The sequence below is a fragment of the Ranitomeya variabilis genome, chromosome 3, assembly GCF_051348905.1.
Source record: "Ranitomeya variabilis isolate aRanVar5 chromosome 3, aRanVar5.hap1, whole genome shotgun sequence".
Classification (NCBI taxonomy): Eukaryota; Metazoa; Chordata; class Amphibia; order Anura; family Dendrobatidae; genus Ranitomeya; species Ranitomeya variabilis.
In genome coordinates, this window is record NC_135234.1 from 219,609,593 (window position 1) to 219,627,155 (window position 17,563).

General features: G+C 41.9%; 1 long non-coding RNA gene across 4 annotated transcripts in view; it reads right to left on the reverse strand.

The window, feature by feature from the left end:
• Window positions 1-17,563, reverse strand: part of LOC143815684 (uncharacterized) — a 358,696-nt gene that overhangs the window by 12,527 nt on the left and 328,606 nt on the right. For all 4 annotated transcript variants that reach the window (XR_013223781.1, XR_013223783.1, XR_013223782.1 and 1 more), the window contains one exon: window positions 11,024-11,232. This is a non-coding gene — a long non-coding RNA (uncharacterized LOC143815684). The remainder of the gene's footprint in view (window positions 1-11,023; window positions 11,233-17,563) is intronic.

The following is a 17,563-nucleotide window of genomic DNA, read 5'->3' on the forward strand; positions in this document are numbered from 1 at the left end:
TAACAGACAATTCTATATACTTCTCCTTCTAGACCCATCCTCTGACCCCAACACAGTTGATGACTCGCTCCTGCTACAGATCCTCTCTTTCCTTGGTATTAAAGATCTTGCCCCTCCTGGATCTCTTCATACTCCTCTAACCGCACATTTAGTGTCTTACATTACCATACTACTTAATCATCCTGCCCTCTCTCTGTTAATGTCCCTTAAGGCTCGTTCTGGGACGCCTATTCTTCTCAACTTATAACTTTGACCTGGAACAACTTTTAAAGTCCCATTGCTTCTGGTATCATCTATACGCAGATGACACTGAAATCTACCTCTCTGGCTCACTGCTGCCTAGAATCCCAGAATGTTCATCAGCCATATCCTCCTTCCTCTCATTATGCTCCTTAACTTAATGAGGACAAACCAAACTTATCTTCCATCTCACTTAACTCCCTTACCAGATTGATCTATCACTATAAAGGACACCATGCTTTTCCTTCTACCGGAAGTACGCTGCCTCGGAGTAACTATTAAATTCTCCCATGCCTTTCAAACCACAAATCAAAGGTCTTACTATCTCCTTCCACTTCCAACTCAAAAATATTTACAGAATTCGTCCCTTCCTCAACCCTCAATCTACTAAAATGTTAGTGCATTCCCTCATCATCTCATGCTTAGGGTACTGTCACACAGTGGCACTTTGGTCGCTACGACGGTACGATCCGTGACGTTCCAGCGATATCCATACGATATCGCAGTGTCTGACACGCTACTGCGATCAGGGACCCCGCTGAGAATCGTACGTCGTAGCAGATCGTTTGAAACTTTATTTTGTCGCTGGATCTCCCACTGTCATCGCTGGATCGTTGTGTGTGACAGCGATCCAGCGATGCGTTCGCTTGTAACCAGGGTAAACATCGGGTTACTAAGCGCAGGGCCGCGCTTAGTAACCCGATGTTTACCGTGGTTACCAGCGTAAAAGTAAAAAAAAAAAAAAACGTACTTACTCACATTCCGGTGTCCTTCAGGTCCCTTGCCGTCTGCTTCCCGCTCTGACTGACTGCCGGCCGGAAAGTAAGAAGAGCAGAGCACAGCGGTGACGTCACGGCTGTGATCTGCTTTCACTTTACGGCGGCACTCAGTCAGAGCGGGAAGCAGACGGCAAGGGACCTGAAGGACACCGGAATGTGAGTATGTACGGTTTGTTTTTTTTTACTTTTACGCTGGTAACCACGGTAAACATCGGGTTACTAAGCGCAGCCCTGCGCTTAGTAACCCGATGTTTACCCTGGTTACCCGGGACCTCGGCATCGTTGGTCGCTGGAGAGCGGTCTGTGTGACAGCTCTCCAGCGACCACACAACGACTTTCCAACGATCACGGCCAGGTCGTATCGCTGGTCGTGATCGTTGGAAAGTTGCAGAGTGTGACAGTACCCTTAGACTACTGCGATATCCTACTCTGTGGCCTTCCTGTTAACATTCTCGCACCTCTCCAGTCCGTCCTTAACTTTGCTGCCCAACTAATCCACCTCTCTGCTGGCTACTCCTCCTCTTCTCCCATCTGCAAATCCCTTCACTGGCTCCCAATTCCCAAGTGTATCCAGCACAAACTACTATCACTGACCCAAAAAGCCGTCCATAATCTGTCTCTGCCGTACATCTCTGAACTAATCTCCCGATAGCTCACCACACATAATCACTGGTATGCACAAGACCTCCTTCTCTCCTCCACTCTCGTACGTTCCTCACCCAATCGCCTTCAAGACTTCTCCCAATCATATACCTTCCTCTGGAATTCCGTGTCCCAACAGGTCCGATTGTCTCCAACATTCAAGTGGAACTTGAAAATCCATCTCTTCAAGACAGCTTACAGCATGCAATGACCCAGCTATAACCGCACTACCACCGAAGCTGCTGCAACCCCCGACCTACTGTCTTCTTCCCTATTACCCTGTAAAATGTAAGCCCGCGAGGGCAGGAGCCTCTCTCCTGTACCAGTTTGTCACTGTTATTTTGTTCATTCTAATTTTGTATATAACCTCCTTCTGATGTACAACACCATGTAATCAACGGTGCTCTAAAAATAAATAATAAAAATAATCTTATCAGAGGTGTCTGCCTCCATGCAGCTTACCAGAAAGATCACTCGTTAGGGACTGGAGTAACATTTTTGGTGTAAGAAATGCTGCCACTTTTTGATAATTTGACTGGTGGGCATAGTCATACCCCACCTTGCCCCATGGCCTCCACAGCTCCACCCATTTTGCCAGAGCAGCCCAAAAAGTTGCAATGTTTACGCAGCTCTGCATTTTACAAAAATGTATCAATTTTCAAAAGTGTTTTACTCCAGTCTTCTCACGGAAACACTTTGATGATTCATGGCTGTTCGCCCTTATTGTTTTAAACTTTTTATGAAATTTTAACTAGAGGCAAACAAGTTTACCTGATTAAAGTAATCTACAGGATAGGGCTTACTACTTATAGTTCCATGGTGCAAAAGATGCACCCACTGTCACACCCACTGTGCTAATACTAACTTGTTAGTGCATAACTTGTGCAGTCATTTGTCTTGGCTGGTGGAGAAGGTCTTTGGCCTCATGCAGCTACCACACCAATGGACTGCACACATATGCATTCAATGAGGGCTGGTGAGCAATGAGCCCATTCAGACATGTCAGTCATTTGTCACAATGAATTTAAACCCTTAAAATTGTCTACTCTTAAGCTGTCGTAGTCAAACATTTCAGAAATTTTACATCACAGAATTTAATTTTGCTCTACACCCATAGATATATATATATATATAGATATACTATACATACAATTGGTTAGCCTCATTATTTGAATATTGTGCAACAGAATAATTTAATTATGGCCTAATGGATGTATTTGGACCCTAAATTATGTTACGACTTGCATATAGTATAGCAATAATTTTTACAGTTAGTTGTATATACAACACAGATTTTCAGTGAAGGTGTCCTCGAACGACGGGGGTATAGTTATGGAGTAGGAGATCTACAGAGCAAGGTCAGTGTCCCCGGGTGGCCACAGCATGAGCAGCTATCTACTTGGCAGTGGTCGGGAGTTTAGACAAAGGCTTGCCTGAATGTTTCTACCCCCGGCCACATTTGATCAGAAGGACGGTTTCGGAGAATGAGGAGGCCTAATTAGAGCAATATAAGAAATACTACCCAACTTTTATGCACACTGATCATTTTTCATACCGAGCTCTAGATACTACATACATACACCATGCAGAGGAAAGGCCCCTTTTTTTTTTGCGGGGGGGGGGGGGGGGTGTCGTGCAAACACTTATACAACCTGATACTAATTATTTGTTTTTACAAATAAAAATAGGTAGAAATAGGAAAGGCCATTTTTAACATCATAATATCCTGCTGGTAAAACTATGATTGCAACAAAACTACAGTAAGCAGCCCAGTAAGTGACGCATCGCTACAATCAGGGTCTCTGACCATACAGTACACTGCAGTCAGATTAAGCCCTTTAAAGTTTTAGTTTTTTCCCCCATGTGTAATAACTAAACCATAGTTAAAGGGAACCTGTCACCACGTTTTTGGAAGATGGGATAAAAATAGCGTTAAATAGGGGCAGAGGTGGGCGTTACATTAGTGTGTGTGTTATGCGTTTATTACCCACCTAAGTTGCCGAAATAACTTTGCAAAGTCTCCGTTTTCGCCTGTCAATCAGGCTGGTCAGGTCGCATGGGCGTTGTCTTCCCCCAGATTTGGCGTAGTTTTCCGTTGGTGGCGTAGTGGTGTGCGCATGCCCAAAGTCCGGAATCCTCTTCCAGGGGATTTAAAATAGCGCGGTGTTCGTTATTGCATTGGTGATCGGTGGGCGCGGCCATCTTCCTTTGGCCGCGCGTGCGCAGAAGCGGCGCTCTGCTGGCCGCGGCTTCAGGAAAATGGCCGCCGCGATATCCATCTGCGCACGCGCGGCATCCCGCGGCCATTTTCCTGAAGCCGCGGCCAGCAGAGCGCCGCTTCTGCGCACGCGCGGCCAAAGGAAGATGGCCGCGCCCACCGATCACCAATGCAATAACGAACACCGCGCTATTTTAAATCCCCTGGAAGAGGATTCCGGACTTTGGGCATGCGCACACCACTACGCCACCAACGGAAAACTACGCCAAATCTGGGTGAAGACACCACGCCCATGTGACCTGACCAGCCTGATTGACAGGCGAAAACGGAGACTTTGCAAAGTTATTTCGGCAACTTAGGTGGGTAATAAACGCATAACACACACACTAATGTAACGCCCACCTCTGCCCCTATTTAACGCTATTTTTATCCCATCTTCCAAAAACGTGGTGACAGGTTCCCTTTAAAATGCTGTCTGTAGAGTGTAAATACTTACTATGGACACTATTAACTCTTCCTACTAGAATTATGCCAATTATGATGCTAATTGGGCAATGTGACCAAAAGCAAGGAGAGGGGAGAAGCCCTTATACATTTAGGAACTGCAGTTACAGTTTGCCTGTATTATCACTGGAGAGAGGAGATTGGCCACATTAAAGGTATATTATAATCATTCATTTTGTAGACTTCTGCTTTAAGGCACAGTGAAAGCAATAGGCCAAAAGAAACCAGAGTTGCTCTGCATTAAATGATATGTGCCTATAATGAAATATGAAATATAAATCATGCATTCCTTCATTACTACTGACACACCAAGCTGTAAGGGCAAGAAGACATTATTCTCCCATTATCCTAATGAAGGAAGGAGCAATGATATTTTGGATCTAGCATATGTACAACCTCTCTTGGAATGAAAATAGCCTTTACTACATGATAATTATGGTATTTTAGCTCTCTCGTTGCCTACAAGAAACTCCATGTTGCCAATAATATCTCTGCTGACATCACAAGCTGTGACGCCGTTCATGTTGCCAAGATAACTTAACACCCTCTATTCTTTATTCCAGCTGATACATGCCTTGAGGCTGATCCAGGAGGAAATTGTAACTCATTATTTTCCAGTGATAAAACATTGTCTTTATTATACCAGCTTCTCAGCACTGTCATGATCTGTGAATTGGGTGATTGTATGCGTGAAGAAGCTGAAACAATACATGGATTCATCACTTCATCAGTATGGGCAGATGGTTTGCATGGATTTAATGGAGTCTGGATGAGGATTTGAAAAATTTACAACTAAAAAAGATCTATGACACAAAATTTGTATCAAAAATAGAACTGTTAATTTCATTGACCTACTAGCTGCTTTCCCAGCTTAGGACCACAATAGGGGATTTTAGCAACAGTAAGAGTTTTCCCGTTGTTTTCTCTTGCTAATCCAGGGTATTTAACATTTTCATATGTGGTCTTTGAAGTTTTAAAGGGGTAATTTGGCTCGGCTGACTTCCGCATGGAAGTTGAGTGGAGCCAGTAACGTCAAGCCTATAGACATCTGCTAAGTGGCGTGAATGTACCTGTTCTATTCTAGTGAATCATTTCTTAATTAACACTACTTAGTTCAGTGAATCTGGCTATATACATTACATGGCTGCCGGCAGAACAATGTTTTGGTCGATTGTTTGGCTGACAGCCATCTCAGCCGACTCTCACATACATAAGCGTGCTATCTTCTTTGAGCGTTCTTGTATTTTCTATGAAAAGTCTGAAACGTTAGCTGTTGGCAGTACAATGTGATCGGCAGTCTGAAATCGGCCATACACGATCGATATCTCTCTCAAAAATAAGTCAGCCAACTCCCCTATACACACTACACCACAGGCCGAACCCATTAAAACTGCCTGGGGTCTTTAGTTAGCGGCTGACCCCTAGTTATCAGCTTTTATTTATCAGTCCAGAGTTCGGTCCTATCTTATTGATGACCTGTATTGCAGACAGCTCATTGCAGAGGCAATCCAGTGAGCAATAACTGGTTTGGAATTTACAGTAGTATTCCTTTACATATAAAAGATGTTCAATACCATTCAAAAACATATGATTAAAAACCTGCCTGGGTTTTAAATGCACACTTTTATAGGCTACAATAGCAAAAGTGCAGTTTTATATTTCTATAGTGCCTAATGTGAAATGTAGAGTGTCAATTAATATTTTTTCTTTCCTTTGGGCAAACCAGTTTCTGCTAATTGTGAGATAACACTAACTACCTACTGGGGTCTTTAGTACTGTTAATTTCATTATGAGTTATAAGGCTATGTGCCCACGTTGCGGATTCATGTGCGGATTTTTCTGCACCATTTTAAAAAAATCCGCAAATTTCCTGTGTTTTTTGTGCGACTTTCACCTGCGGTTTTACACCTGCAAATTCCTATTGAGGAGAGTTGACATGCTGCGGAAAATACAACGCAGCGTTTCCGCGCGGTACTTTCTGCACCATGGGCACTGCGGATTTGGTTTTCCATAGGTTTACATGTTACTGTAAACCTAATGGAAAACTTCTGCGAATCTGCAGCGGCAAATCCGCTGCGGATCCGCAGGCAAATCCGCAACGTGTGCACATAGCCTTAGACTTAAGCTTGCCATACACATTAGATGGCTGCTCATTTAGCCGGCCACTTTCTTGGTTGTCTCTCCCATAACAGGAGCTCAAGTTCGGCCAATAGCTCATGTTTTCTATGAGATAACAGTCATCAGACATCTCTGATGACAGCTTGTCTCCAGGAAAACCTTAGGATCCGCAATAAAAAAATCAAGTATCCAAGATCCAGAACTTCCTCAACAATCAAATCTCTGGGGCCCAAACACATTACACGGTCGGCCAAACCCTTCGATATGGGCAGGTTTGGCCGACATTAGTCCAATAGGTCATCAATGAAAAAGTAGTGGACAACCTCTAATATTTGGTTGCACAGCCTTTGGAATAAATAACTGCAATCAATTGCTTCATACTGTATGACTGTCAACAAGTTTCTTACAACGCTCAAATGGAATTTTGGACCACTCTTCTTTTGCAAATTGCTCCAGGTATCTCATATTTGAAGGGTGCCTTCTCCCAACAGCAATTTTAAGATATCTCCACAGGTGTTCACTAGGATTTAGATCCGGACTCTTTGCTGGCCACTTCAGAACTTTCCAGCGTTTTTCTTCCATCCATTTCTGGGTGCTTCTGGAAATGCAGTGGGTACGGAAAGTATTCAGACCCCTTTAAATTTTTCACTCTGTTTCTTTGAGCCATTTGGTCAATTTAAAATGTTCATTTTTTTCTCATTAATGTACACTCTGCACTCCATCTTGTCTGAAAAAAAACAGAAATGTAGAAATTTTTGCAAATTTATTAAAAAAATAAAAACTGAAATATCACATGGTCATAAATATTCAGACCCTTTGCTCGGTATTGAGTAGAAGTACCCTTTTGAGCTAGTACAGCCATGTATCTTCTTGGGAATGATGCAACAAGTTTTCATGCAGGAAATCTCTGTACTTGGCCGCATTCATGTTTCCTTCAATGACAACCATTCATCCTGTCCCTGCAGCTGAAAAACACCCACATAGTGCATGGTTTTCTCCACTCATACTGCTTAGAATTATCAACAAAAAGGTCTATCTTCATCTCATCAGACTAGAGAATCTTATTTATCATAGTCTGGGAGTCCTTCATGTGTTTTTTTAGCAAACTCTATTCAGGCTTTCACATGTCTTGCACTGAGGAGAGGCTTCTGTCGGGCCACTCTGCCATAAAGGCCCGACTGGTGGAGGACTACAGTGATAGTTGACTTTGTGGAACTTTCTCCCATCTCCTTACTGCATCTCTGGAGCTCAGCCAAAGTGATTTGGGGGGTTCTTGTTTATCTCTTTCACCAAGGCTCTTCTCCCACGTTTCCTCGGTTTGGCTGGATGGCTAGGTCTAGGAAGACTTCTGGTGGTCCTAAACTTCTTCCATTTAAGGATTATGGAGGTCGCTGTGCTCTTAGGAACCTTGAGTACTGCAGAAATTCTGTTGTAAGCTTGGCCAAATCTGTGCCTTGCCACAATTCTGTCTCTGAGCTCCTTGGCCAGTTCCTTTGACAGGATTCTCATTTGGTCTGACATACACTGTGAGCTGTGAGGTCTTATATAGACAAGTGTGTGCCTTTCCAAATCAAGTCCTATTAGTTTAATTAAACACAGCTGGACTCCAATGCAATGAAAGAGTAGAACCATCTCAAGGAGGATCACAAGGAAATGGATAGCATGTGGCTTAAATATGAGTGTCTGAGCAAAGGGTCTGAATAATTATGACCATGTGATATTTCAGTTTTTTAATATACAAAAATGTCTACATTTCTGTTTTTTTTCCAGTCAAGATGGGATGCAGAGTGCACATTAATGAGAAAAAATGAACTTTTTTGAATTTACCAAATGGCTACAATGAAACAAAGAGTGAAAAATTTAAAGGGGTCTGAATGTTTTCCGTACCCACTGTATGTTTGGGGTCATTGTTCTGCTGTTAGACCCATGACTTATGATGCAAACCCAGCTTTCTGACACTGGACACTACATTGCGACCCCAAAAACCTTCGATACCCTTCGGGCTTCATTATGCCTTGCACATAGTCAAGGCACACCTACTATAGCATACTAGTCTGTGTTTAGTGTATTTTCACAGCAGATTGCAGCTATGACAGATGCACAATAAACCAAGTTGTAAGAACTTCCAAGTATCAAATCACACTTTCCACTAATGATGTTTTCATCTGAATGTCACAGCTATTTGTCATGGCCTTCCTTTTCCTGGGAAACTAACAAAAATGATCTGATTTTATCTATGCAAGAGCACAACGTATTTCAGAAACCTACCAGAATATTGTTTTGCAGCCTACTTGAATATCTTCTGGAAAGGAAGGGGTCTACAATGCGGTAACTCATTTTCATATTAAATTGAAATAGTATGCGCTACAATTAACTATAGATGAATGAAGCCTACTTTGTCTCCTTTTTTTAAACTGTTGCAATGTGTCTCCCTCTGTGTCTGGAGCTTTTTGAGGATAAGGAGATGTGCGGGCGGCTTGACCTGGATCCACCCCAGGTAATGAATCAGCTACTGAGGATTTGTGCAGGACGAATCCTCCACCGATGTTAAGGACAACGTGCCTGCCGGTCACGTCTGTCTTCTCACTGACATACGGGAGTTGCTGTCCCATGTCTATGTGACGTCACTCGAGATGCAGACTATCTTCTATGGGCGCAGAAGAATTAATGAGACTGACCATTGGATGCGTTTCAAAGGTTGCGACCTTCTTGAGGGATGAGGTACACAGGAACAGATATTTATATCCATGCATCTACAGTGATTGGTGAAATTGAGGATAATGCTCAAAAGGCAAATAATTCAATCTCACTATTCAAAACATATGGTTTTAAGGAGTTTAATGTGCAGATTCATTTACTCTCTCTTCTTGACATATGGCAGATAAAATTTCATCCTTTCCAGTGTTCTTCCACATGTTCTATCCCCCAAAATTGACTTCCTATCATTAGTCCACCATGTACTGTTGTATAATGATAGCAGAAAAAATATCCCACAAATTGTCTTTTGATATTGTAAAAATGCTCCTTCATTCTCACTTTTAATTCACGCTTTGTCCTTTCTATATAAAGCTTCTGACAAGGGCATTGTAAGCAATATAGAATGCCTCTAGCATGACAAGTAATATGTGTGTTGATCATGAATGTTTCGTCAGAGTTAGAAAATGCAAATGTGGGAAGACAATTGTGTGCTGCGTTGCTCTGCACATACAGTATAATAATGTTATAAATTTTTTCTGACTGGTCCTTTTATTTCTGACCACTGTTGTAGCTATTTGGCTGGCCTGATTATTTGCTTTTCTATATACAAAGCTTGGTTTGGAAGGGATAAAATCTCCAATTACTTCATCCCCCTTTAAAAGTGACCAATGTTTTTGGACAATTGTTCTTAAATGTCCACATTCCTGATTGTACTGTGTTATTATGAGGATACTTAATTCAGAGGAATCATCTTCTTTTTCTACCTTTTTCTTTGAATGTGCCTTCAGTAATGATTCTCTGGGTGTTTTTTTCTACCACTTTATTTATAGTTTGTAATTTATTTCTATTATATCCTTTCTGAACAAATTTATTTAACATTTTCTTTGATTCTTCCTGATAATCCTCCTGATTAGTGCAATTTCTCCTGATTCTCATTAATTGTCTCTTGGGTATATTTTCCAGCCATACTGGAAAATGGAAACTGTCCATTCCAATATAGCTGTTGCTATCAGTGGGCTTACTGTATGTTTTAGTTGCTATATTGCCCTTTCCTATAAATACAGTAATATCCCCAAAAATAATGGCTTTATCACTGATGGTTGATGTAAAATGTAAATTTAAATTATTTTTATTAATATCATTTAAAAATATATCCAGTGATAATGGACCCCCTGACCAAATAAAAATTTCATATATGAATTGTTTCCATAGAACCAGACCCGCACGGGGCTCCGGTTAGGCCCGAAGTGTAATGTCCTCCCGTCTAACAACGTATAGATTAGCAAAACCCGATGCAAATCCGATCCCCATGGCAGTACCCCAGGTCTATAGATAAAACTGATCATCGTATTTCAAGTAATTGTGTGTTAAACTGAAATCTATTGCCTGAGTGATGAAATGTATTTGTTTTACTGGTATTATCACATCATCTTCTCCCTTATTTAAAAAAAGAATTGGCTGCTTCACATCCCTTTGCACTCTCAATGGTGGTGTAAAGGGATGTTATATCTAATGTGCCTAAAATATAATGTGGCCCCTTCTAATGGTCTTTAAAATTTGTAATATATGCTCTGTATCTTTAATACATGTAGGAAGGTTGGGAACAAATTTCTGTAAAAATTATGTAAAATATGATCCAAGTATTCAGACAAATTCGCTGTCAGACAATTTAGACCAGATATTAATTTCATATTAGCATTTTCATCTCTTGTAGGAAGACTGATAAGAGAATAACCTGGCATGTACCCTGTGTAAGTGCCTGTAACAGCCAGTATAAAGGTAATATGAGAAAACTGATAACTGCTGTAAAAGTGGAGCTACAAACCTTTTCTTTTTTTATGGACACGATGGGCTATTGTTTCTCTACAATGGAAGACCATACTGAAAATTCAATCCTGTAACCTCGCCAGCTCACTTCTTAAATGCAGTTCAGAAGTCGTGATCTGCAGAACCAGATCCTCAATATGTCACCTAATCTTGATTGTTTCAGTAGACAGGAAGCCATGCCAGCCAATTCAGCTTATAGCAGTATTTCTGTATAAAAGAGACAAATGTAGGAAACAGAGTAAGCAACAAAGGAAACTGAACTTATCAAAAAGCAGACCATTGCTTTATTACTATTTACAAGAAGTCACATCCACTAACAATTATTTTTTATGCCTGTGGCCTTCATATACATAGTGTATAAATTACATATGAATAATAAGTTACCAGGACTATAATACTAATACCCTTTCCTTAGAGTAGGTTATCAATAAAAAGATCGGTGCAGGTCTGATATCCGGGTGCCTTGCCTAAGGGCTGTTAGCAGGTCCCACAGTGGCCAGTAATACAGTGTGTGGAGTCAAAACAGAACAGGTGCATAGACTGTGTAATGGCTGATAACACAGCTCAGCTTCTATTCACTACAATGGGATACTCCGCACCCCACGTATCTGATATTGGTGACCTATCCAATAGAAAATTCATTAATAACATAGTCCAGGACAAACACTTTAACATGTGCCTGGAAAGGTGTGGGCTCAGCACCGGAGCCCACATCAAAAGGAGGGATTCCGATGCAACGTCGGAAAGGGGTTAACCTAAGTTACTAAAAAAATTAGAAGTCATCAGCATCAGAACAGGTTTGTACTAAAACATTTTCAAGAAAAGGATAGCACCAATCCAGAAGAAAGCACTAGAAGTGCTTCTCAGTAAATTAGAATATAATCAAAAAGTTAATTTATTTCAGTTCCTGAATACAAAAAGTGAAACACATATATTATGTAGAGTCATTACAAACAGAGTCATCTATTTTAAGTGTTTATTTCTGTAAATGTTGTTGATTGTGGCTTACCGCCAATGAAAACCCAAATATCATGCTTTAGTAGGCACCACAATCATGGGAAAGACTGCTGACTTGATAGATGAACAGAAGGCAGTCATTGACACACTCCACAAGGAGGGTAAGCCACAAAAGATCATTGTTAAAGAAGCTGGCTGTTCACAGAGTGCTGTATCCAAGCATATTAATGGAAAGTTGAGTGGAAGAAAAAAGTGTGGTAGAAAAAGCACAAGCAACCGGGATAACCGCAGCCTTGAAAGGAATGTTCAGAAAAGGCCATTCAAAAATTTGGGGGAGATTCACAAGGAGTGGACTGCTGCTGGAGTCATTGCTTCAAGAGCCACCACACACAGACGTATCCAGGACATGGGCTACAAGTGTCGCATTCCTTGTGTCAAGCCACTCATGACCAATAGACAACACTAGAAACGTATTACTGGGGCCAAGGAGAAAAAGATCTGGAATGTTGCTCAGTGGTCCAAGGTGTTGTTTTCAGATGAAAGTAAATTTTGCATTTCATTTGGAAATCAAGGTGCCAGAGTATGGAGGAAGAGTGGAGAGGCCACAATCCAAGCTGCTTGAAGTCTAGTGTGAAGTTTCCACAATCAGTGATGGTTTGGGGAGCCAGGTCACCTGCTGGTGTAGGTCCACTGTGTTTTATCAAGACCAAAGTCAGTGCAGCCGTCTACCAGGAAATTTTAGAGCACTTCATGCTTTCCTCTGCCAACAAGCTTTTTGGAGATGGAAATTTCATTTTCCAGCAGGACTTGGCACCTGTCCACACTGCCAAAAGTACCAATACCTGGTTTAAAAACCAACAGTATCCCTGTGCTTGATTGGCCAGCAAACTCGCCTGACTTTAACCCCATAGAAAATCTATGGGGTATTGTCAAGAGGAAGATGAGAGACACCAGACCCAACAATGCAGACGAGTTGAAGGCTGCTATCAAAGCAACCTGGGCTTCCATAACACCTCAGCAGTGCCACAGGCTGATCGCCTCAATGCCACACTGCATTGATGCATTAATTGATGCAAAAGGAGTCCCGACCAAGCATTGACTGCATTTACTGAACATCTATTTCAGTAGGCCAACATTTCGAATTTTAAAATCATTTTTCAAGCTGGTGTTATAAAGTATTCTAATTTACTGAGATAATGACTTGAAATAGATCACTCTGTTTCTAATGACTATTTAATCTATGGAGTTTCACTTTTTGTATTGCAGAACTTAAATAAATTAACTTTTTAATGATATTCTAATTTATTGAGAAGCACTTTGAAACTTCTGATCAGTTCAACAGAAGATACGATAACAGCAAGCCAGGCTAATTAAATGTATGCCTGTTTTGAGTTGCAAAAGCCCGCAATCACTGAACTCAGCAATTTTGTGCTTTCTACCTGGGCATCACTGTTTAGTCCAGTGATTGACTGCAACAGGCTCGGACTGGCCTACCAGAGAAAAGGAGGATTCTCCGGTGGGCCCAGGCACTGACACCTGCTGGCATACTGGCCAGCAGCTGCCTAGGGCCCCCACTGCTCCAGGGGCCCCCAGCCAGTGGCTATGGGGACCCTGAGTCAAGGGGGCCCGCCCTGTGCCAGTAGCAGCAACTGAAGACAGGATCCTGTCCCCGCTGCTAAAGCAAAATGAATATTCACGCTTCCCCACGCCCCTATGGGCATGGAGAGGCGTGAATACCATTTCTCTTTAATAGCGGGCAGCGTTAGCCGCAGGCTGCAGCTAACACTGCCCGCATGTAAAGCCGCACCACACACACACAAAGCACCGCACACCCACACACAGCACCACACACATACACACACGCAGGCACACAGACTCACAAAGCAGCTCACCTCCCCGGGTCCTGCTTCCTGTCTGAGGCAGCCCAGCTGGATGACATCATCATCCAGCATGCTGTCGCAGTCAGCAAGCTTCCAGCGAGGAAGAGGCTGCTGGGATGAGCTGCTGCTGCAGGGAGGTGAGCTGTGCTGTGTGCCTGCGTGTGTGAGTGTGTGTGCGCCTGCATGTGGGTGTGAGTGTGTGATGAGCTACTGCTGTGGTAAGCTGTGTGTGTGGTGAAGGACAATGATATTGGTGGGGGAGACAATGATGGATGTCATGGGCAATGATGGTGGTGGGGGAGACAATGATGGAGGTGATGGGCAATGATGGTGGGGAAGACAATGATGGAGGTGATGGGCAATGATGGTGGTGGTGGGGAGTCAATGATGGAGGTGAGGCAATGATGGAAGTGATGGGGAATGATGGTGGGGGAGACAATGATGGAGGTGATAGGTAATGATGGTATGGGAGGCAATGATGGAGGTGATAGGCAATGATGGTGGGGAGGCAATGATGGAGGTGATGGGCAATGATGGTGGTAGGGGGAGGCAATGATGGAGGTGATGGGCAATGGTGGCGGTGGGAGGCAATGATGGAGGTGATGAAATGGGCAAAGATGGTGGTGGGGGGAGGCAATGATGGAGGTGATGGGCAATGATGGTGGTGGGGGAGGCAATGATGGAGATGATGATGGAGGTGATGAAATGGACAATGATGGTGGGGGAGGAGGCAATGATGCAGGTGGTGGAATGGGCAGTGATGGAGGTGGTGGGGGAGAAGGCAATGATGGAGGTGGTGATGAGGACAATGATGGGGTGGAGAGGGGCTGCATTATACTTTATGAAGGGGCTACATTATACTTTATGAAGGGGCTACATTATGTTCTGTGGGGGGACTGCATTATTCGAGGGGACATTATATTATGGGGGCTACATCATACTATGTGAGGGGGCTACAGTATACTCTATGGGGGGCTGCATTATATTCTGTGGTGGGGCTGCATTCTCTCAGGGGACTACGTTATATTCTGTGGTGGCTGCATTATACTATATGAGGGGGCTGCATTATATTCTATGGTGGGGACTGCGTTATACCTGAGGGGGTTGCATTATATTTTGTGGGGTGCTGGATTATATTCTATGAGAGGGGACTGCATTATATTTTATGGGGGCTACATTATATTCTGTGAGGGGGCCACCTCAACCCTTGCTACATAATTAAGACATGAACTACCTGATATTATACCCTGATATTAGCGCTTTTTACCGCACAATTGGTGGTCTTGTATCTATTTCTGTGTAGCTACATAGTGGGCCCCAAGAATGATTTTCTCTGGTGGGCCCAGGGTGCTCAAGTCCGACGCTCGACTGCAGCACTCAAATTTTGTAGATGTATTGTCAATGTTGTGTCTACAAAGACAGTCAAGGAGCATTCGAGAAGCACCATCGAAGTGGCAGTGGCTACAGCAGATAGGTAATACTAATTTTGTTATTCTTTCTAATTGGACAACTTTTTTAATAGAGCAGACACTACACTTACAATGTCAGATCAGTTGGGACAATGCTGCAATCTTTTCCGCTTCTCTAGGTCTGTTGTCAAAACTATTGTCACCCCACCTCCATTCACACAAACGGAAAATATTATGAATGGCATTAAATTGTTTATCATACAAAATATACTGATATTACTATGACTATGTAAAATTGTGTCTATGTTCATTTCATTGTCTTCTAAGCCTATGTTATAAAAGTATACTGTAGCTTGAAAACAATTACAAAACAGTATAGATAAACTTACAATATGGTGTAATATCACTGTAAATATGTTTAGGATTTTCCATGTCATAATATGCTCTTTGAAATCTGAGATCCAGACACTATTATCTGAATTAGTGATCGTATTGCTCTTCCTAAGGCCAGGTGCACACGAGTGTATTTGCTGTCTAAGTGCGATCCAACAAAACATCAGATCACACATGAACCAATGTTATTCCAATGCCCTCGCCCAAGCAAGTCAATGAGTCTGTGGAAAAAGTGCAGACCGATTTCTGTGCACTCACAGAATATATATACACAGTCTCTTGACAAAAAAAAAATGTAATAACCACTGCAGACAATCAGTGGCCACAAATAAGTAATGATTTGTCAAAGTGGATTAGTGTTTTAGTAGTGTTAATTACGACATAGGGCAAAGTCAACCAAATTATTGTAAATAATGAAAAATAGTTAATCACAAAATAGTAGGCCTGGGATCTAGAGCCATTGTACACTCAACATTTAGGAACATTTGCGACAAAAAGTCTCCTTATGAGACACAAGGATATGACATCAGGAATAAACATATCTGATACATGTATAAGGGGATAGACTGTTCCAGCAGGAACTCAGCACTATCAGAAGTATCAGACAGGAACTTAAATCCCTCTATACCCCCAGCCGAACAGTTATTTTTGTTTGATTACCTAATATGTATGGCTACCTTAATAGGATTGTCAAATAGGTTAGGCTGCTACAGACGAGCTTATGAGAAATAATCTAAGTTTCATGCAGAAAACTAATTTTTTTCTACATTTTCTTACGGTTTTTACGTCCATGTGACATTGTTGTGCGGTCTGTTTTCATACATCTACACTAAAAAAATGTACATGATCAAATACAGCTTCCTAGATTTTTAATGGAAATGTATCTGAAAAAAAATTGGATTCCGCTTGGATGTTCCATGCGGTATCCAATTTTTCTAACGCATACACAGACTTGAATGATTGAGTCTTATACACTGGGCAGAAAGTAGTGTATGCTGCGATTTATTTTCTCATGGACAGTCAGGCGGAGAGAAATACCATTTATCTGTACAGCCCTATTGACTATCAGTTGCCTATCCCAAGGACAGAGGAGACTTCTAGTATTGGTTTACACTGTTGCGTGATTTATCTTGTTTTAACTACACTGATACATTGCAGCAAACTCTCTGGACACGAGTCAGCTCTCTGCTTAGTTCAAAGAGTAACACAATGTAACAAGCACTTCAGTTGTGTTATAAGGGCTCAGTCAAAATTGTTTCAAAACCTTACAATGGTAATTGTTTCAGTGTACAGTAAATTCACAGTGTATACCAGAGGGCGGACAAACATTTCATGACACATTGTTTAAATGGAACCTGTCACGTGGATTTGATACACTAAACTGCCACATTAACAACGTTACAGACATGTTTTTACATCAACTTTCTAAAAAAGGCACATTTTAAAAAACAAATAATATAATCTGACATGTGCAAAACGCTAATTACCCACGCCGGATTACACACGGGTTTTAGACTATGCCTTTTCTGAATGTTTATATAAAAGCATGGCTGTAAAAGAGAAGGGTATTACTATCATAACTAAGGGTGGCAAATCGATGTGACAGCTTACCTATATACTTTACCTATAGAGCATACCGGTAATTATCCACAGGCCATTTTTATGATCCTTCTTCCATCCAATATAAAGGTGCATTCACACTGGATTGTTCATGCAGGGAATTAAAATCACTGTTGTCAGAAGTACATTGCTCCATGTAAACAAGGTACCGCATTAAAAATCATTCTGTCACCATACAGTTCGTATAATTCTGTGTGAAAAGGGCCGTAAACGAGCACCGATAAACTTTTTTTTCTATATAGACTATCGGCACTTTTTTATGGGCAGAAATTTACCTTT